A 22460-nucleotide genomic window follows, 5' to 3' on the forward strand; every position below is an offset into this window, starting at 1 on the left:
AACGTAAACTGCAAATAACTGGAATTTTTCTAAGTCAGAGGGCCATAACTCTGTCGAAAATTTCTTGATCGTACCTAATATCAAACTTGACCTAGATATTATCATGATAAACCTGTATATTAAATTCCATTCCATTATGTTCATCCTCTGCGAAGAAAATGAATGGAAACTGTTGTTGGACCGACCGACAGACAGGCCAACAGACAGCAGCAAAGCAATATGCCCTCCCTTTTTCAAAGGGGGGCATAAAAATATATCTTAGGAATCAAATGCAAAAAGCTAAATTTAGTTTTCTTTTACAGTGCAGCCATTAAAGAACATTGAGGAAAATAAAGGTACAGATTGATAAGTTTATAAACAAGTGTGTTTGCAATAACTTATTAAAGTTATGTGATACTGAAAACAAATGTATATTCAATATTTACATGCATGCTTAAAGTTAATGTTACTAATTACAAATATTTAAAAAAAGGATAAGGAAAAATAAATGGTTCAATTGAAGTGTTTTAACAGACGCACACAAAAACGTTTTTAAACTAACATTCAACATATTGCTATAAACTTAAGTCCTTTTGTTATCGGTAATTAGGGTGATTCTCAGAGGAATTTTCATTCAGTTTGTTAAGGAAATTAGTTGTCAAGGACTTTTTCAAGTGAGAAAGTTCATTTTCACTTAGTCCATTTAAATGCCACATACTGTAAATTCCTGATTAAACGTGAGGAATTAATATCCGCGTAAAATCGCGATAAGCCCGTCTCGCGAATTTTCAAATCTCGCTTTTAATTTTGGGACACATGTAAACAACATGAAAGTAAGATAAAATTTCGGCATTCGCGATTTTATGTTATCGCGATTTGATGGTAAATCGTTGAATCGCGGAATTCAGTACTCGCGTAAAATAAGGAATCTACAGTATTCAAATTATTCTTCTTTGTTAAATTTGTGTAACCAAATTTCCAATGATGGCAATTTTGCGCTGCTTATATACTACTATTTCTTTGACAATGTGATAGTCAAATTATGTAAATACTACTATTTCTTTGACAATGTGATAGTCAAATTATTTAAATAGTTCATCAGTTCAAATTCAGAAAATAGTGAAACAGCACAAAAGTAGATGCAAGTTTATTTGTAAATGTTTAACCACAGTTGTCCGGGCTAAGGTAAAGATGTATGTGTCCGATGTATGGTGAACTCAACATAACTGTTCAAGTACACATAGTGATATATGTATATTTAAGGTATTGAATAAGGCTTCACATAGATTTTAAGGTTAATATAGCGTAGGTACATGTGACGCACGGAAAAATTCTAATGAAACTAAAGTCAGTGTTTCGCATTGGTTGTATAATAACTATTTTATCTAGTTTTGGAGAAAAATAAAGACTTTTGATCAGTCTTAAACACAGTTGGAGCTTTCATCATATCTTAGCCATTACATTTTAACAAAACTGAAAGAACTTAGCGGAAACTACCTGAGCACTACACCTTTTACTCATCAAATACGAAATAAACAGGGACAAAATAAAAACTCATAGAAATCAGTTTGTGATTTAAATTTCAAAATAACCTGTCCACATTTTTGGCGCATCTAAAATGATTATGCTTGACATGTCTCACATTTCTATACAAATACACCTTTGCACTACATGTACATCGTGCATGTATATTTTCAGCATTATTTACTGCTCAATCTACTACTAGTATAAACTATGTAATATAAATCATTCAAATTATTGAATCCAAATAATCGAATGAAAACTATCGATTGTTTGTGTCTAAATATATCGTTATAGCATGTATACGGCAAGTGCAAATATAACGAATGTGCATAAAGCATGGTAAGAAAGTCTCAAAGCGAGAATTGATACCACCTCTCTTCCTATTTTCTTTATTTCATGTTAAAATAAACAAATTTACATGACAAATTGTACAATTTATATTACGGTGAGCACCGAAATTCGCAGCAAGAGAATTAGCAATCTTCTTATGTTTACGCTAAAACCTACGATTATCCTTGGCTCTGCGTAGATTTCTGGCTTGACTCAGGTTGGGCTCAAAGTTACGCCTATTAGTGATGCGGACATTGGTCCAAATATCTGCCTTAAGTCCGGATTTACGCCAGATGTAAGGTTACGCCGGGCGTACGCCTTTTAGTCCCCTAAGTACGAAAGCCGAGAAGGATCATTCGAGATTCGAGATTTGAAATACGAGATTCGAAATACGAGATTCGAGATTCGAAATTCGAGATTCAATATCTAAATTAACCAATCAAATCATGGATCTGAAACCTGTATCCTAGCAACATCAAACTGTTCTAAACAAAGATCATTCGTACATGCTCTTTCCTACAAATAAATGTCTTAATAGCTCTTATATAGTGGTTATTAAATGGTTAAATTAACATTTAAATTGATGAATTGACCCCACACAGTATAAACAATTAAATTAGAAATAACACTGTTGGCTTTGCGAATCTAAGTGGTTTTGTTTGGCCTGTATGTATTTCCCCCCGAACAATTTTAACCCGAAGTGTATTCGCCCCAACTGTGTAAAAATCGGCTCGCAAAGAAAGATCTGTTTAATCTAAATGTTTTAGCAATGAAACGGAACTCAAAAAAATAATCGACATGTCAAAATATAGGTTTTATAAAGTTTTAAACAATAAAAGATATAATGATTTACAACCTCAAAGACAAAAATCCAGATAAGAATAGTGTATTGTAGGGTATGGCAATGCCATTGTCGATGAGAGAGAGAGAGAGAGAGAGAGAGAGAGAGAGAGAGAGAGACAGGCAGACAGACAGACAGACAGACAGACACAGAGAGAGTTTTGTAGTGTCAAATTCAGTTTGATTTAGAATTTGAAATTGGTTTGATTTGTTACAAGCATATATAGACAATAATTAAGCCTCTAAAACGAAAAAAGAGAGGAGGTAGCTAGGGTAGGGCAGACCAACTAGCAAGCTTTAATTTTAACGGTGTTAGCGCACCTGTGATTTACATCGACTCCCTCTCTCTCTCTCTTTCTCTCTCTCTCTCTCTCTCTCTCTCTCTCTCTCTCTCTCATCACCTAGCATTTCCTTTTCCGTGAGGGGGCTTGGGGTATTTGTGATGTCTTACATTAGCTAGCGAAAATGATGAAAAAAACCATGAAATTTTCTTTAAATTGTGTGCGGATGTTGTACGCCAATAATCTGTTTTCAGTATATTCATTTCAAGAGGGGGGGGGGGGGCGGCGGCTTTATAGTCCTAATTAATTTGTCAGTTATTCTGTCCCCACTTTGTTTTCTCTTCGTTTTCCAGGGTTTTTTTATTTGGCTCGGCAAATGAATATAAAAATTTCTGTGTAGCTCCATAACGATGCACTGTAGATAAATTATGAGTAGTTTTACTTTTGATAAACAGGTACATATCCGTACTTGATTTTTAATTTGACTCTTATAATCGGATTTAATATTCCAATAATTATAGGGTAGGAAAGAGTAGACGGGACTTTTTTGCGCATATCCTACTGTACCATTCATTCAACACAGGTATTAGCACTCATCGAGTTCGACTTGCTTTCCTTTTCTTTCATCCACTGGATTAAAAGCTATTAATTTTTGAAAATATTTTGAATTTATGGCCTAATTATATATAAATTAGAGCTGCGCTGGTGCATATATTTACCCAAATGGACCAAAATATAACCAAATGAATCTAAAAGTTTTGACAAAATTAGTTTAAACGTACGACTCTTTTTTTTCAATTCTAATCGGGTATGTCCTTTAGAAAGATCTTGAACCACACACATTTTAGCAAATAAAACGACAATTGTTTCATTTTTTTATGGGGAGGGAGGTGGTACCGGTAAAGGACATGTATTGCTTGTGGCAGTTGTGCTATACTCTCATTTGATATAATAGGTAATACTACATATTGATATAAAATTAAAGTTTCCAATTACGCTGTACATAGCTTCTATCACGCATTTTGACCCGTGCGATAGTTTAAAACAATTTTCAAAGCATTTAATGTAATTCAACCGATCATTTTTGAAATTTAATTGTCTGGATCCCCGCCTGATACGTCCGCCTTCTTGTATATTAGAATTACATGTACGTTGACCATATGTACACATTAACTTAATCGGCTATGTTATGGGACGATAACATTTTTTATCAATGTTTTTGCAGGATATGTAACAAATAACAGCCTATTTGTGGGTTTTTGCACTGATAATTCGAGATAAGTTTCCGCCATCTTTTATGCATTCCACACACCACTCACAGTTTCTTTATTTGGTGTTCTGTGTGTATGGCGACAAATTGGTAAATTTGCACCACTCACCCCTTGTAGCTTCATCCTGATTACATTTTATCTGGCTAAGTGTAATGTAGTAGTATATTAAATACACACATCTTTGTTTGCAGTGCTTATTTACATCTTTAGAGATTTACTTACAAAAAAAGTAAACATTTGTATGACTTATATGTAATTATTGTCAATTTTGGTGCGGTGGGGGGTAGGGGGGTAGGAAACTACAGAGAAACTTAACTTGGCTGTGAAACATATGCTTTTATTCTTTCTTGTTGATATATCAATGAATGAATTATAACAAAATATATGTACAACAATTAATTTTGAAATATTCATGCACAATCAAATTAAGGGATTTACTGTTCTCTGCACAGGAAATCGGCAATGTGAACAAATTGGCACCCTATCATCCCTACCTTTAATTGTAGAGAGTGGGTATCCTTCTATATTGAAAACAATTCCAAAAGTAAGACTCATAATAAGCTGTTTACTGAGGAAAAGGGAAAAAAATGTATTTATCAATAATTCCGTATGATGTGATATTATCTCAATGATTTGTTTATAATCATAGTACTAGTGTATCACTGTATGCATACATAAAAACGATAAGTAATGCTTATATTTATTAGTGAAACAGGACAGAATATTTATACTTAGATTATTTAGATACATGTACTAATCTTCATGCGGGGATCTAGAAAGGAGGGGGTCAGGGGATCTGGAATCCCTCCTCGGGAAAATTGGAGCTTATTAAATTTACATAGTAAATTTTTTAAAAATTGGCCTAGGACCCCCTACAGAAAAAATTAGCTACGCTTATGAAGTTCTCTACCATAACCGCATTTTTACACAAAAGGTGTGAATAAACCCGGGTTTTAAACTATTACTGGTGGTGAAATACCTTAGGGTTCAAACGCATCAGGTGGAAATGCACCAGGGCAAACAAAATCACTTAGATCCGCGAAGCACACTGCATTATTTATAGTCTACTTAGATATTCTGTGTAAAAGTAAATACAAATAACCATTTAGTTAGGTAGGGAGAAGTGAACATAGCATTTATTTGTATATAAGAGCATGTACGTATGATTTTTATTTAGAATAGTTTGATGTCGCTAGGATATATATTTTCAGATCCTTGATTTGATTGGTTAATTTAGATATTGAATCTCGAATTTCGAATCTCGAATCTCGTATTTCGAATCTCGTATTTCGAATCTCGAATCTCGAATGATCCTTCTCGGCTTTCGTACCTAAGCCATATCAGTCACAAGTTGCTCTATTTTAATGCTGCATGTATATGTGACTTTGGCCAACAATTTACGAACATGTATTATTTTCCTTAAACGTTCAATCGTTGGGATACAAATTGATATTCTTAATGTACAGTAGGTCATCACTCCTAAATTGTGTTGAGTGCAATTTAACCTTAATTTGACAATGACAAAATCTTTGAGCACAGGCCTTTTCAATACAAAAAATCTAATTTACATGACAAATTGTACAATTTAAATTACGACGAGCACCAACATTCTCAGCAAGAGAATTATAAATCGTTTTATGTTTACGCCAAAAGTTACCTCTACCCTTTGTGAAGCGGACCTTGGTCCAAATATTTGACTTGAGTCCGGATTTACTTTGGCAAAAAATAACGGACTTGTACTATTTTCCTTAAACGTTCAATCGTTGGGATACACATATGTTAATTGAGAGCAATTTAACTTTAATTTGCCAATGACAAAATCTGTGAGTACAGACCTATTTAATAAAATTAAATGTAATGAATTTGTATTAGACAATATTTTACAATTTTGAAAGGAATACACCAGTATTAATTGTTCTTTTTCAATTATTGAAATCAATGTTAAATGAAAAATACTTATTTTGAAATTATTTGAACAAAGTTATTGGATTTATTGATACTTATATCTTTCTGTTGCTTATCTATCCTACATGTAATTCAGGCATTTTACTTACCCGCATCCTCTTAATGTCTTAAACCCCACAAAAAAACATGGAAATATAAGGACACTTTAATCTATGAAAATAAAATTCTCAGTATTATTCCATTTAACACGACTGATAAAAGAGTGTGTAAACTATGAAATGTGAAAAAATGTTGTTATTAGATCTGTAAACAATATCTGAATAAAAAAAAACTCCATGTTCTGCAAGTCCATCAAATTTTGTCCAGCGCAATAGTCTCTACCGCTCAATATAAATAGACCAAGATGATTATCTTGGAATTAAAACTCCTCATCATAAGAGAACATTGTATATGAACAATTTGTCTGTGCTTGAAACATTGTAAAATTGTGTGGTAACAAAGATACAGCAAATGACACTAAGATACAGCAAATGACACGTGTGCACAAGAGACATGGTGCTTTAATATAATCATACTTTTTCTAGCCTCTTTCTAAGCCAGTTTTTGTTACATTTACGAGGGTCAATCAAAAAATACGAAGACAGTGTGGCTGTCTATCATATATCTTTCTTGAAGTCATACTTAACAAATTAATCTGTGCATTAACACTTATGTTATTAATATGCGAAGTTTTAGTCCATTTGATGAAACGGTATTTTTGTTACCCCTTTTTAAAAACAACATGTTTTGTCACCACGGCGCACGGTAACGTTCAAAACATGACGTCAAGATTAAACACGCACAGTTTACAGATATACCCCATCTTTATATCATGTTTATTCTCCTGTGCCTTTCTCCTTACAATTCAAAATGGCACTGAACCACTAAATGTATTATTTGCACACTTTTGTTCGCGAATCATAAGTTAGTTCTTTAAGTTTTTCATTTTCTAACCGTGTATCTCTTAGTTTACAGTAAGGACAAGATATCATATTGACGCAAAGAAGAAAATAAGAGTTGGTTGTACTAATTTTTATGGTAAATTTTAATATACTTCCAGCAACCTGTTTTGAAGTTTAACATTTTACTATTATCATAAGGAGTCGATTTCGTTTCTGTAAGCATTTCTAACGAAAATTGTATTATCATTGCCATAGTATGAAGTAATGGAGAACACATTGATTTGTACATTACTCTAATACAAAGTTCAACTCATCATTTTTCTTTTGGAGATTATGTATTTCAAACCATTTTGGTTTTTTTGTTGTTGCATTCTATTGAATGAAAACTTAATGCATTAGTTTAATATATGATTTCAAGGGACCTCATAATAAAATAAAAATTGATTAGTTCAAATTTTCCAGTCAATTCAAATTTTCATTTCTGTCATATTCTTGCGTAAATAATTGATATAATGTCATTTCATGATATTTTCTACCACACATTACATTGAAATATAATAAATACACACGCAAAGTCATGTTATTTAACACGGCACATAGAAATTCAAATATATCATTTATATAAAGTTTAATGAAATTCAGGTCCTTAGGATTTCGGGTCTTTTAGTATGTCCCGCATACCGATCCTAATGCATTGTTTTGAAAAGAATGAAAAACTCCGAAATTTTCCGAATAGATTATAGTCTCGATAAAAACGCGCCAAATACGACAATCTACTAAGTATGCCTTACTTTTCATTTACGAGTGAAACAAAAAATATGTGATATTTTCTAAAAGGCATAAACATATTTCTACATGCAAATTTACTTTTAATTCATAAAAAAGGCATAGTATTAATTCTATTAAAAAAAGAACTATCCCGCAGAAACGCAGTAACAATATTTAAATGTGTATCAAATAACGGACCGCCTTCCGGCGGCCCGTAATAACCCTGAAGGTCGGTTGACGTTACTTTTTTTTAACAAATATTTACAGATATTTACAGATATTCTACTCTCGTTCGGACTGTTTTATGTTCAAAATACAATTACCACCACCCCCACAAAATTTATTACAGTTAAACACAAACTTTCAAATAATTGTTGACTTATTTTTTTAACCATTGAGCATTTTCACAGCTTGTATCGGCTTTTTTCTGAGTTAAATCCATTTTGTGTGTACTTCTCGTTGCGCCGTGACGTCCGGTGACGTCGATGTTTTTAGTCAATTCTAAAGAGGACTATATGTCTTTAGTTACTAATATCTGTTCGACGAAACAGTATATCCCGTCATTATGTGGAACATAGAATACCAAGACAAAACTTAATTTGAGGTTTCAATATTTGGTTTTAAGCCCAATTTATAGAGGTATTACTTTCAACATTATATGGTTTATTGTTGACATAACACAAATTTTGACCGTGCGCCGTGACCTCATTTTTGCAGGTGAAGATTCTAAATAATTCTAAGAAATAAAGGAATTTATTAATTTTTTCTTGCAAATTGTTTGAAACTATTGCTAAATTATGTCTACCAAATTTAGTAATGATATGACGTTAAGTAACATAGCTATGACAAAAGTCTTCGTAATTTTTGATTGACCCTCGTATTTGTATTTTAAATAAAAAAAATGTTAAGTTTTCTTATAAATAAAAAAAAGTGAATAAAATATCTAAAACAATAAAGACAACTATTTTCTGGGATATGAATACAACGTTTCCTAAAATTGTGACGAATAATCTCACTAAAGATGGTCAATAGTGTAAAGAAAAGTAATTGCTGTATATTACAAGTGGAGATCGTTTATAAATGTTATCATTCTAAATAAAATATACCCTTACACATGTATTCGCATGATCAAACATGCTTGCATACATGTATAAACGTTCAAAGTATGAATTTTTTTCAATCTTGCTGCATTAGCAATTCCTTATGACGAATAATTTTCAAGTTATGGATCAAGGACAGAAAGGTATAGGCAAAACTGTAAAAAACAATTTATGTAATTTATCGTCATCTGCAAGGTATTAGGGACAAACTAATTATTTAATTATAAACATTTATTCTTAAATGTATATAAATACCCTGCTTGGAAAATAAATGTAAATTTGTCTGCAAAAATCTAAATTCATTTTTCTTTTATAGTGGAAACAACAGTGGAAAAAAGCGGAGAGGATGGTAAATATAAATCAGTTTATAAACATGTATTTTTCCAATCAAAATGAGTGCAAAGTTACCATGAATGAAGAATTCCTCTTCAGGTAGCGAATTAGTGTCGTGATATCAAATTCCGCTTTAGGTTGCATTTATAAAAGACTACTGGCACTGTACCAGTTATCGGCTATAATTTAACGTTTTCTTTTCGTGTTTCCTTATTTCTTGATATATTGGAATAAAACTTTTAATACTTTAAATAGTGAACTCCTTATTTATCCATCGGTTAGATTATATCATCATTTAGAACCCAAAACATATTGTTTCTGTGCTTTTTAGCACGCCCCGAATTTGCCGAGGTTTTATGATTTACTGTACCAGTTATCGGCTTTGTGATAATAACAGAGTAAAATCCTTGTACATGTTGATTTTATATTCTGCAAAGTGTTGATTGAATTATGTCCCTTGCGGGGTCAGCCTATAGGTCTTAGGGGTTATTATACATAAAAAAAACTCAAAACATTATTCTTTTATTATATACGGTAACATACACAATCGCACGCTAATCAATGCATAATTATACAATCAGGCATTCAACTGCGCAATGAATCTCTCGGAATTTAGCGAGTTCCTTTTATTCATAAATGTTATATATATTGATATTATATGTCAAATCAAAGAAGGGATATAATTACGTATCACAAAGAGGTCATATTCTATTTTTAACTTATTACGTCACTTCCCCCACAGCTGAAAGTGCAAAGATGTAAGTCAGCGGTAAACAATAGGATCGTTAAAGCTTATGTTTAAAACATATTAAGGAAAGTTTTCAAGCAAACATACTTTTCTTTATTCGAAACAGACGACTGAATTAAAAAATCTCGGATATTCGCGTGCTATAAACCCGAACCTTCAGTTTAGCCGATAACTGGTCTTAGCCGATAACTGGTACAGTACCAGTATGATAAACATCAGATGCAAATTTGGTTTTAAAATGATTTTTACTCATAATTTAAGTGGTCAAAATGAAATTGTTAAATGTATCACTTAGTAAAAATGTGTTAAGACAGATTAACAAACGTTTAAATCAGTCAGTTGTTTAAATTACAAGTTTGTTATTTTCCGTGCATGTTCATAAAATCTACCCTCTCAAATTTCTGTATTTATTTTGTGCAATAGTTAAATTTTAGTGAACCACGGCAATTCTCTCAGAGCATTTTGTTTGCGATTGAAACATAGTAAATATTTGTGCCGTAATAGCAAACAGGAGGACCATGGGGCCACCTCGCTCACCTGAGCAACAATGGCTTTATAAATGTGTTTAAAGGATATTGTGCCATATGACCCCTCGGTAGAAAAAAGTAGATAAATCTTAACTGAAATGGATGATACATCGTAGGTGTATGTGGCTTCAATTCTTTTTGTTGCAACTGATTCGGGAAAAAACAATTCACATTTCTTTAAATTTAAAACAGGCAAGTTGGTATAATAACAAAATTTTGAGATATGACACACTTAATAATTAAATGTGTCGCATCTCAAAATGTGGTTGTTAATTAGTCAACCCGAGTTCCTTGACATGCTATTCTGGAAAGTTCTCTCCATCAAAACTGAATTCGCGTATTGAATTGTTCCATTTTCTATATTAATTGTAATATTTTAAGCACAGGTATCTGATCCAAGGTAAATGTATCTGCTGCGTATCTATGGTTTTTAAAAAAGAGGCCCATTGGCCCTGTTGCTCCCCTGAGCAACAGTTCCCTGTAACATTCCATTTTGTGGCATACTCTTTTTTCCATTTTAAACTTTGAACGCCTTTTTAGAACCCTAGTATTGGTTAATGGTTTATGGTTGATTTTTACAAGTAAGAATCTACACGATTCGGGGATCCTTGCATAGTAATATCACAAACTGTAACAGTGTAATTCTCAAGAAGAAAAGGTTTAAACCTTTCCAATCCATATTTCTATGTTAAGCTTTGACTCCCCTCTTGGGGCTGCAGTATTAGTCCGATGGTAACAGCTTTATACAATTTAAGTTTACATTTTAATATTTAAGGATGCTTGCAGAGTAACATTATACATTGAGGCATTGTAGTTCTCAAGAAGAGAGTTTTAAACATTTTCTCTCTATATTTTTATGAGAAACTTTGCTCCCCTTCTAGGGACCTAGTATTCAATCAAGGGTTCTAACTTTTATAATTTAGAGTCTACACTATTTTAGGATGCTTTCTTAGAATTTACAATAGCCAAAGATGTTTGGATCGTAATATCCAAAACCGATGTAATGAAGTAGGTGAGAAGATTTTAAAAATGTGCCTATATATGTTAAACTTTGAACCTCGCATGGAGCCCTTACCTTTTTTCGGGCGTCACAATTTTTACAATTTACAATTAATATAATATACACAAATTTGTGGATAAATATTGGCTTTTCTGGTGGACTGTTTCTTGAGAAGAAGATTTCAAAAACATTTCCCCAATTTATTAAAGTTAAACTTTAAACCCTGCCTTGGGCCCCAGTTTTTGCGCGGGGTTCACGATTTTTACAGTATAACTTCTTAACTGTATATACAAGCTTTTTTATGAACATTGGCATTTCAATCAAATTTGGCACAAAGCATCCTTTTTGGAAGGCAAATATAAATTGCAGAAATGAGACCGATCTCTATTCAAAACAAAGAACACCTTGAAACTGTAGGAGAGTGCAATTTTAAAAATCACTTCTCAAAAACTACTGAGACAAATGCAACATAATTTAGCATGAATCATCCTTATGGGAAGGAAAATATAATCTGTTTCAAATTTGAGTAGTTAACGAAAATGATATTAAGACAGAGAGAATGGTGTCAAACAGTTTAATTTCGGGCTCGATATTTTAAAAATCGAAAAGCAATTTAGAGGACCAGTTTTGTAAAAAGCAGCCACGTTGAACGGAGATAAATTTGCTTGTTGTGCAACAATTTACGTTCGAAGGGAATATTTGAAACATTTATGTGAAGTAAATTGAGGTTAAATATTTCAATACGCTGACATTTTCATTTGTGACGGTGGTTTTTAGCTTGTTTTGATTTTAGTTTAGCATGTTAAGTTTTTTTTTTTTATTTTAACTTGAGAAGAGTCATCGTCTTTATTTTAAAATTTAATTTTTTTTCGTGTAGACCGGTAAATCAGACAGCTGATTGTTTACGTGTACCTGCGCAACATCTGATGCACTATCAACAAATTATAAAATGCTATTCAGTATGTTGGTACATGTAATTCGGTACGATCTCTTCGTAATGGTTGATTAATGCAACATGTTTTATTAAGATGCTCACAGCTCAGCAATGTCAATCTATACGGAGATTATTCTCGCTGCTAGAAATATATAAGAATATATATGGTAAAAAATAAATTGTTTTTTCTTTGTTTTAGCAAAATTTTCTTTTGTTTTCATTGTTTACAAATTACTATTTACGAACCTGAGAATCAAGCTTCGAGTTATAAGCAAGATACAGAACTTTGCGCACAGTGCTACTGTATGTTTGTTCACAAAGCTGAGGTCATGCTTAGTTCGTTATTTATATTTTAAATGCAGCTATGCTGAATAGGGAATACCAAGTTTAAAAATCTTAAGTCGAATGTAATAGACTCATGTGAACAAAAACATGACTCAAACCAAGCTATGTATCTTGCTTAATATGTTTTACCGTGCGAGCGCAGCATGTGATTAAACAATGAATTATGATAAATCAATAAAAATAAACTTAGCAACGAAACGAAAATGAATTTGAATGCAAAATAAAATAAACATACCGAATTTATTTTTCCCAGTAAATTTTCATTTTTCATAATTTAAAACATATTTTATATATTTATGAATAGAATTTATCTTAGATACGATGTTGTTGAATAATTAAGATTTTAACTAATGTGCATTCGTTTTACTTCCTCTCTTCTTCCAGCAGACATTTTTTGTTAAACTTACATATAAAAAAATGATTTATCATAGATTCCCTCCTCTCCCGTTTAATAATTTTTTTTAAATTTACGTATAAAAAACACTTGCTGATCATATCAGGTAAATGGATCTGCCGCGTATCTATGGTTTTTAAAAAAGAGGCCCATGGGCCCTGTTGCTCCCCTGAGCAACAGTTCCCTGTAACATTCCATTTTGTGGCATACTCTTTTTTCCATTTTTAACTTTGAACGCCTTTTTAGAACCCTAGTATTGGTTAATGGTTTATGGTTGATTTTTACAAGTAAGAATCTACACGATTCGGGGATCCTTGCATAGTAATATCACAAACTGTAACAGTGTAATTCTCAAGAAGAAAAGGTTTAAACATTTCCAATCCATATTTCTATGTTAAGCTTTGACTCCCCTCTTGGGGCTGCAGTATTAGTCCGATGGTAACAGCTTTATACAATTTAAGTTTACATTTTAATATTTAAGGATGCTTGCAGAGTAACATTATACATTGAGGCATTGTAGTTCTCAAGAAGAGAGTTTTAAACATTTTCTCTCTTTATTTTTATGAGAAACTTTGCTCCCCTTCTAGGGACCTAGTATTCAATACATTTTTTGTGAAACTTACATATAAAAAAAATGACTTATCATAGACTCCCTCCTCTCCCGTTTAATATTTTTTTTTTACGTATAAAAAACACTTGCTGATCATATAAGGAAAATGGATTTGCCCCTCCCCCTACCCCGAAGGATGTCATAAGTGGAAATCAAAATAAAGATACCATTGAGCAGCTAAAGAGCAAAAGGCATACTATGTTCTCCCCATTCCTCACCCGAATTAGAATTTTCCTGATTTTGAGATTTTTTTTCTCTTTGCCTGGGAAGATGTTTTGAATGATGCTGCCACGCCCCTCTTAAAAACACGTTCCTGGAAATTACCGTGAATATTGTGAATAAAACAAATGTGAGCATTCATCTAAATTAGAACAAGTTACAACTGTTTCCTATCTCTGATGAAATGTCCCCATTCGTTAGCCCTGTAAGATTTTTAGAAGATTTTGGTATTTATATTTCAGCAAATTTACAATAACTAATTTGAGTAATATTTCCCCTTATTGTGACGTCAAAGTTCACGTCGGTCAAGTGCCGTCTGTCTCTGAAAATACCCGGAAAAAACTACGTGAAATATACGGTTTTGTTTACTTAAAGTACATGATGTTCCTGAAATTACACAATTTATATGTTTCTCGAAAGTTTTACTTTGATTCTCGCGAGAAGGCATCCAGTCTAGTGAGATCGAACGCCTTTGATGAATTGCATTGTGGGTCGAAATTTACTGACCCCGAAAAATTCCGTCGGATCAATGTGTAAGAAATCCATTGTGACGTCACTCAATAGGACGATAACTCCTTTAAATTAGTCTTATGGAATGGCATTACTTTGTGTCAGCAGTATATTTACAATGCATGTACATAAGTCTTTTATCTTGTTCTCGTGAGAGTGTGAAATGGGAAACCATATTTACAGGGAACTGCTGGTCCGATAAAAACATTGCATTACTGGTCCGAGTAACTGACGCCAAAAAATCCGTTAAATCAATTTGCATCAGTCTTTGGGCGAATTACATTGTAAAGTAATGCATTACATTACCTTTACTACATGAATTAGGGCATTAAATTACCATTACCTTTACTTCAATTGCATTGCATCACCAGTACATGAGTAAAGTATTGCATTACCATTACAAAAACTTTGTGAAAAGTCAATAAGTTTTAGAAAAAGTAATTTAAAAGCTTAATAAAGAGTTTTTGTAAAATTCAAATAAACAGTAAAATTATTTTCAAATGGGTTATAATACTGGAAGTCATTTTTAAGCTTCAAAAAGTCATGGTTGGACTATGCTTCTTTTTAGTGCATTCATTTTTGCTTTGAAGGGTGTAAGTCTGTTCTCCATTTTAATAGAAGACAAGCAATAGAAGGGTGCTGATTGGGTTATTTAGCAATAGATTGTTTTGATACTTAGTTCGTCCTTGGGGCACTGTGTGTTGTTGACACATTCTTCACAGTAAAGAATTCATTTAATGTTCAACTAGTTGGAGTACATTTTTCAAATGATTTGAAATTCTTAATAACAGCACTCTTAAAACATTATGAAATTATGTTGATATAGTTTTATTGACAATTTAGAATGCATTTTTAATTTTTTATGCTTAATCTTACAACTAAAATATTTCATTATAAGAATTATATTTCTTCTTTAAAACAATATTTAATCAAATACAATTTCAGTTATTCAAATCATTACAATTTTACAAATGAACATGCATAGAAAAGCATAGTTATGCAAAGTAATGCCAGGTAATGCCAGCATTACGCTAGATTTTTGGAATTAATACATTACATTACCATTATTTGTAATGCTCAAATTGTGGCATAACACATTACTAGCATTACTTTGAAAATATGTAATGCATTGGAATGCATTTCAATTACATATAGCATTACCCCAAGCCTGGTGTGCATCTAGTCCAAATTTTCTATTCTCATGCGCCTTGCCGGTAGAGATCGCTTTGATCGCAAGCTCCGCGCTCGCTATAATTCTAAGATTGACGCTGAAGTTTTGATTAATCAATAGAAATGTCTTGCTAAAAGGATGATATGCTGTAACTACTTTCTGGTGCCCCTTCTTACACAATGAATTGCATAAAATATACACAAACTTTTGATAGTTTTTCGAACACAGATTGATAAAAACGAATTCTTTTTAACAGTTTCCATAGTTCGTACACATTACTGTTATGAGAATAAAAGCATTATCGCTGTTCCTTTAAAGAATTTTGCAACGGAAAATAATCTTTGTAGACATTTGTTGTTTTTTAATAAAGATGAAAATACTGGGTGGGCCTTGGTACAATAGAGCGAAATGCCTGCCAATACATTGATTTGAGTTGTAGTTCTTAAACATAAGTGACAACAATTTTCAGTTAAGTTTTTTCATCAGTCAAGTAAGTACTAATATGAATAGTCATACGAAATGAATTCATGCCTGGTAAACGACAATCGTTTATAATGGAAATGGCCAATTAAATTTTTCAAGGTTTATAGTTTGAGGAATAAAGCGCATTCATTCTGGCGCATTGAGGTACACTCTTCTTCTTTCACAAATAAGCTCCTTAAAAATAAAATACAATTACTAGTAAGTAGCGGAGAGATAAAATGTACCATTATGCTCTCATGTATTTTAATCGTTTTATTACGTGCTGGGGGGGGGGGGGCTAAAATAAAGAGAACTGGAACTTATCCGTGAACACCAACTTGATATTTACTTATTTATATTGCATATGATCTTATTAGGTCTTTCAACCATTCAGGTTAAAGACCTTTTGTATTTCTTATGTTTTTTGATATTTTTCTTCTCTTTTTTCCAGGGACAGCTTTTTATTTCAAGAGATATTGAAACAATTTTTTTCTTTGTGTTTTTGAGCATAAAAATTTATGTTACGAAATGTCCTTTGCTTTATAACACCCAGAACTTACAAGGTTATTGCCCTTGTGTACGAAAAGCTTGTTATCGCTACTCCTCTAATACAAAGAGAGATAGAGACTTGAAACTTTTACCAATGTCTTCAGTACGCTTAGAGGGTTCTTCAATCTATCATATCGAAAGGATCTGAGGCCTCCTTCTAGTAGTTATTGCCCCTGAAAGTATTAAAATTTCTATAAAATGAATTCCAACTTTTTTATTATTTGTCATAGAGACTTCGGACTACATGGGATAGAAGTGTCTATCTTAGCCAAACAAAATGATATAAAGGTCAAAGGTCAAGGTCATTTGAAAATCTGATATTTAATGACATTTTATATCTTTTGTTAAGGGCAGTAGATAAAAAAAATATGGATGTAGTAGGGCGTCTTCAAATATTTTAAATTGTTATATTCAGTACTATATTCTCACTATATAACTCTATATAGACGAATAGTAAATAATTGTAATATTAGCTCGTCCAAAAAATATTGACCGGTCAATTTTTTTTATATTGACCGGCTAGGAATAATATCTAAAGAACATTCCCTCTATTTCAAATAATCGCCTCTGATTTGTTGATTTGTAAACGATGACGTAAATAACATTTCGCGACTCCAAAACAAGGTGCCGTCATAATAGACAGTCAGTCAACACAAGTAAACAACGGACGCGCAGCTATCATAACGGATGTCAGGATTTGCGAATTACTGTGAAGTAAAATCAGGTAGAACATCTGTATATTAATTCTTACGGTCGCCGGAATATCACCAATGACCGTTTGATGCTGAGGATATTTTGGAAATGAACTTTCGTTAATTCGTGAATTCTTTGTTGAGCTGAGAAAATTACGGGGATCTGTTTTCAATTACTTTGAAATTCTTAATTTTGGTTTGTTCCTTCATATAACAAAACAAATGTTGACCGTGTTTTCGGGCAACATTGATTATATTAGCTCCCTTGTGACGAAAATATTGCCCTCCGCTTCGCGTCGGGATATATTTCGTCCCTCGGGGGCTAATATAATCGATGTTTCCTTCAACCCCAGTCAATATTTGTATAATATAGCACCTTGGCTCCTACTTTTTAATAATTACAGAGTTATTGCCCCTATTGTACAAAATCCTTGTTATCGCTACTCCTGTAAAACGAAAGGAGAGAGAGACTTGACACTTTTACCAATGTCTTCAGTACGCTTAGAGGGTTCTTCAATCTATCATATCGAAAGGATCTGAGGCCTCCTTCTAGTAGTTATTGCCCCTGAAAGTATTAAAATTTCTATAAAATCAATTCCAACTTTTTTATTCTTTGTCAGAGACTTCGGACCACTTTGAATGGAAGTGTCTTACTTAGCCAAACCAAATGACACAAAGGTCAATTGTCAAGGTCATTTAAAAATCTGTACATTAATGAGTTTATAGATCTCTTTGTTTAGAATGGGAGTGAACAACTTTTTCATGGATGTACTAGGACTTCTCCAGACATTTCAAAATATAACTTTTCAACCCCTACCTTGAAACAATTATAGCGTTATTGTCCGTATTGTACAAACTGCTTGATGTCGCTACCTACATGTATTATAAAGTGTTAGAGGTAGAGACTTGAAACTTTTATTAATATATTCAGTACACTAAAAGAGAAATAAAAAAGTGAATAGAATATTTATACACAAAAACGACAACTATTATTTGTGATATGAACACAACGTTTTCTAAAATTGTGATTGATAATCTCGCGTTTCTAAAGATAGTCAATAGTATAAAGAAAAAAATATATGATGTTGAAGTGGGAATAGTTTATAATTTTTATTATTCTAAATTAAAGATATCTTTATTCAAATGAACAACGAACATGCATACAAAAGTATGTGAAACACTTATGCCCCCCTCTCTTGGAAACATCCACAAAGAAAATAAACGTAAAACTGCAAATAACTGGAATTTTTCTAAGTCCATGGACCATAACTCTGTCGAAAATTTCTTGATCGTACCTAATATCAAACTTGACCTAGATATTATCATGATAAACCTGTATACCAAATTTCTATTCAATATGTTCATCCTCTGCGAAGAATATGAGCGGAAACTGCAAATAACTGGAATGTTTCTTGTAAGCTCTCTGTCTTACGGATCCAATTGAGGGTCAGCTCAAACTTAGTGATCACAAGTACAGTATTTCTTTCTCAAGCGGTTTTATTAAGCGTGATCTTAAATTACAACAATTAAAAACAGCCCAAATCAAGAGTCTGCTCAACCTCATTTCACATGGGTATATATAAGGTTTTACTTATGATGGACAGTTCTGACTAGTTCGGCCCATTTACGACGATCATGAGTGATTATTTAGTGTTCAAAATTAAGATTAATAGTTTATTCCTAAATAAAGTAACAAAACCGTCAAAACTGCCAATCAGAGAGTCTGGATGCAGGATTTGAGTCTCCGAGTCCTGGGTATCGGAGTCCCCCACCTAGTATGAGGCATCACTTACTCATAATACGTTCATTCATACATGGCATAAAAGGTTACAAAGGTTAATATATAGAATACACAATAGATGACTCAATATAGAGTACCAGAGCTATCGTGGCAGACACATAATCGCCAAATATGTCACTTGTTATTAAACTCTCAATTTGGATATTATTATGCCCGTATTATGCACCTGGTTTCATAACATCATTTAGGAATACTACGCATTGCTACAAGAGTCACAGAGTTCATTCTGTTAATTATCATCAACACCATTCAGTGCGCAGTATCTAGGTACATATACATATCATAGTGACCATTATGTAATACTAGCAATTTAAGGTCATAGCATGGCTATCTGTTTACATTTTACGCCCAAGGGCCATAGCTCTGTCGAAAATTGCTCGATCTTACCCAATTTCGAACTTGACCTAGATATTAACTTTAGTTAATAAACATGTATATTAAATTTTATTTCATTATGTTCATCCTCTGCGAAGAAAAGGAACGGAAACTGTTGATGGACCGACCGACCGACAGACCGACCGACCGCCAGACAGCAGCAAAGCAATATGCCCTCCTTTTTTCGAAGGGAGGCATACAATTATGTCCAAGGAATCAAATGCAAAAATCTAAATTTAGTTTCCTTTTACAGTTCCGCAATCAACGAAAGGAGATGAAAAAGAAGAAAACGAAACAAGTACTTTTGCAATAATCTATTAAAGTTATGTGATACTAAAAACAACAATTCGTAACATAGTAATACAAATTTAGCATTTTCTCGTCAAAATCTGTTGTTGATAATTTCATAAAATTTTGCAAAATTACAATTTCTTACTTTTTCAGTTGAAATGTTTTAAATTTAGTTTCCTTTTTTAGAGCAACCTTCAACGAAAAAAGATGGTAAAAAAGATACAAGTATGTTTGCAATAATTTATTAACGTTATGTGATGCTGAAAACAAATCTATAATCAATTTTTACATGCATGCTACAAGTAAATGTTACTAATGGCAAATATTTAAAAAAATAATAAGAAAAAATAAATGGTTCAAAAAATATTACTTAATTCGTAACATACTAATACAAATTTTGCATTTTCTCGTCAACATCTATTGTTGATAATTTCATAAAAATTTTCAAAATCACAATTTCTAACTTTATTCAGTTGAAATGTTTTAACAGACACCCACAAAAACTCTTTTAAACTAACCTTCAACATATTGCTATAACCACTGGGGCTCGTTTCACTAAAAGACGTAGGATACCAAGAAACTTAAGTAAGTCCGTTGTAAATTGCGTTTGAATAAGAGGTGTACGCCTGGCAATAAACACTAGTATCGGACTAAGTTAATGTCAGGCGAACGTAGTTGACAACAAGCTTATGCAGATTTTCGTACAAATGATAAACAGAAAGATGGATACTATTTTAGAACGATGGAGAGATACATTTATAATCAAAGTACTGAAGAACTGACGGGAGTTGATTTTGTCGATGTTTATATATTTTAAAACCAATGATAAGTAATTTTGCATGACCAGTACATGTAGTTTCTAATTTGAATTACGCACATATTTATGATATGAATTTTTGGACTTTTTTGACAAGAATGTCGAGAAACCCTCATATGAATCATGTTAAATATATTTAAAGATAAAATTAATTCAATCAAACTATGTATCAGTTATAGAAATATTTCTCGAAAATTGTATGGATCAAAGCAATATTGAGCTCTAGTCTCTTTCAACCAAACGCTCGACTGACACGGATTTACGGAGACAGCCGAGTGTCGAGTTGAACGAGACTATATTGAACTCTGGCGTAGGAATACATACGACTACAAAACATATTTGAATTGTTCGTGCCATTTAAATCTGAATATTTTCAAGGTATTTATAAATAATTTTCCTTGAAAAACAATGCTTTAGCATACATTATCGATTATTTTTAAGAACTAAGTCTTGTCAGAAGCAGTGATTTGTGCTGAGGTCCAAACACTGTTTCACTTTCGGTTTGTCTGAGTAACTGCATAGGAGAGTTGATTAAAATCAACTCCCAACAAAAGATAAAAATGTGTGTGTGTGTGTGTGTGTGTGTGTGAGAGAGAGAGAGAGAGAGAGAGAGAGAGAGAGAGAGAGAGAGAGAGAGAGAGAGAGAGAGTATTGATGCATATTGGTAACATTTATGTTTAGTAAATTGTTGTTAATCAAACAAAACATGTTGAAATGTTTTACTTGAAGGATATAAATCATCAAGCTAATAAGATATGCTCAATATTATTAATTCAACAGGACTTGTTTTGTTATCGGTATTTAGGGTGATTCTCAGAGTAATTTTCATCCCAGTTTATTAAGAAAATTAGTTTTCAATGAATTATTCAAGTGAGAAAGTTCATTGTCACTTAGTCCATTTAAATGCCAAACATTCAAATTAATCTTATGTGTTAAATTTGTGTGACCAAGTTTCCAATGATGGCAATTTTACACTGCTTATATGTCTATTTATTTGACAATTTGATAGTCAAATTATTTAAATAGTTCATCAGTTCTAATTCAGAAATTAGTGAAACAGCACAAAAATAGATGCATGTTTATTTGTAAATGTTTGACCACAGTTGTCCGGGCTAAGGCAAAGATGTATGTGTGCGATGTATAGTGAACTCAACATTAACTGCTCAAGTACACTTAGTTATATATGTATATAGGGTATTGAATAAGGCTTCACATAGATTTTAAGGTTAATATAGCGTTGGTGTATGTGACCCACAAGATAGAATTCTAATGAGACTGAAGTCAGTGTTTGGTATTGGTTGTATAATAACTATATTATCTAGTATTGGAAAAAATAAGGACTTTTGATCAGTTGGAGCTGTCATCATATCTTAGCCTTTACATTTCAATAATACTGAAAGAACTTAGCTGAAACTACCTGAGCACTACACCTTTCATTCATCAAATACGAAATAAACAGGGACAAAATAAAACTTATAGAAATCATTTTGTGATTTGAATTTCAAAATAACCTGTCCACATTTTTCGCATAAGAGGTTTTAACAAAATGATTATGCTTGACATGCCTCACATTTCTATACAAATACACTTTTGCACTACATGTACATCGTGCATGTATATTTTCAGCACTATTCACTGCTCAATCTACTATTAACTATGTAACGTAAATCATGCAAATTATTGAATACAAATAATTAGTTTTTTTTCTTTTACAGACCCGACATCAACGAATCGAAGCAGATG

General features: G+C 32.5%; 1 long non-coding RNA gene across 1 annotated transcript; it reads left to right on the forward strand.

The window, feature by feature from the left end:
• Window positions 1–19907, forward strand: LOC136271421 (uncharacterized). The gene is made up of 3 exons (XR_010709325.1): window positions 1–335; window positions 9256–9288; window positions 19863–19907. It is a non-coding gene; the product is annotated as an uncharacterized lncRNA (long non-coding RNA).
• The last annotated feature ends 2553 nt before the right edge of the window (window positions 19908–22460 follow it).

The sequence above is a fragment of the Magallana gigas genome, chromosome 9 (assembly GCF_963853765.1).
Source record: "Magallana gigas chromosome 9, xbMagGiga1.1, whole genome shotgun sequence".
In the NCBI taxonomy this organism is placed as follows: Eukaryota; Metazoa; Mollusca; class Bivalvia; order Ostreida; family Ostreidae; genus Magallana; species Magallana gigas.